Genomic DNA, 1,550 nt, shown 5'->3' with positions numbered 1-1,550 from the left:
AAAACAATTGGTATTCTTACAGCAGGGCGAGTACCTCCTCTATTATATTATTATTATTAAAAATATTAAATATAAATAAATAACATGGATGATACCTAGAGTTGATCAGCAGAATTGTGAAAACAATGCACCAGTTATATATTGGTTCGTCTGTTCAAAGAGGAAAATTTTAGTATATTTTTATTTTTCAATTATAAATAATTATTCACTGGAATCAGTCAATCTTTTAAAAATTAATTAATATATCCAGGGAAAAAAATCTTTTTTTCAGTTCTTATTAGTAAAGTTGTATCAAGCTGAATAATCCTAGCATCTAAACCTCCTCACATTTAACTGGAGATTTCCAGGTCAGACTGTTGCAACTCAAATATCAGGAGAGCAAATCTGTCTGGGAACTGCACTAAACTTTTATAGACAATTTTATGTCTAGGAATGCAAACAATTTAATACATGGCTTATAAATGTCATTTGCCTCACATTTTGATAATCAACAACAGTAAACGTTTCTGAAACATAATCGGAAGTTGACTGACAAACTGCACTTCGTAAACATGAATCAGCTGGATGTAGACTCATCAATTAGGTAGAGATACTTTGCTGATTTCAAGCTTTATTGTCTATTATGTTATCAAAATTATATTGCACCTGATAATTTTCTTTTTATACTTATATTTTGGATAAAACTAGTAATAAAATATAATAAAATTAGCTTAATGCTTTTGATATATTTCTTTCTTTCTATATCTATTTCCCTTTATTTTAAAATATTTATAACTTTTTATAATTTTCACTAATATATTAATTACTTTTTATATTTATTTCCCTTTATTTTGAAATATTTATAAATTGTTTTGGTGGTATTTTATGCAACACATTATACAATCATTTTCAAGGTTGTGCCTCAGTACGCGTAAAAAATATTAATGCCTCTCTTCCCTCTATAAAAACGAAATAAAAGATTAAAAACAGAATACAAAAGACTAATGTCAATTCTTTAAAAAATACGTGTAAAGTAAAAGTCATAATTATAAAATGGCGAAAATTATACTAATCTATGTATAGGATATATATATATAGTTGGCTATGTTATTATTATTATTGACGCGACAGACCGTGGAGGTCCAAGGTCTCGCGCGATGTACTAAGGACAGCGATTCATGACGTGGTTTTCATTTGTTGGTCCGTCACTCCCACGCCTATTTTTGTGAGTGCCACCCATTGGCTAACGGGCATCACAAATGCCCGGGGGAATGTGGTGAATGAGTATTCTATAATTACATGCTTGAAAAAATCCCGGATAAAGCCGGGAACTCGAACTCGCAACCTTTGGGTTGGCAAACAGGCGCTTTACCATGTTGCTACCGTCACCCCTATTGTGCCAACAGCACACGTTTTTCCCAGGCGGTCACCCATCCAAGTACTAACCCACGCCCAACTATGCTTAACTTCGCTGATCGGACGAGAACCAGTGTGTTCAACGTGGTATGGCCGTTGGCAGTTGTCTATGTTACATAATTAAAAACCTTTTTCAAATACCAGTATGGTAGTCT

The 1,550-nt window shown here is 32.6% G+C and overlaps 1 pseudogene; it reads right to left on the bottom strand.

Moving 5' to 3' along the window:
* Positions 1-1,376: 1,376 nt before the first annotated feature.
* LOC112211910 (5S ribosomal RNA) lies at positions 1,377-1,496 on the bottom strand (annotated as a pseudogene).
* Positions 1,497-1,550: the final 54 nt, after the last annotated feature.

Source organism: Halyomorpha halys, unplaced genomic scaffold (assembly GCF_000696795.3).
Source record: "Halyomorpha halys isolate HHAL.00 unplaced genomic scaffold, Hhal_1.1 Scaffold120.1, whole genome shotgun sequence".
NCBI classification, from domain to species: domain Eukaryota; kingdom Metazoa; phylum Arthropoda; class Insecta; order Hemiptera; family Pentatomidae; genus Halyomorpha; species Halyomorpha halys.
Note: the sequence above shows the minus strand (reverse complement) of the source record. Positions and strands in the feature narration are given on the sequence as shown.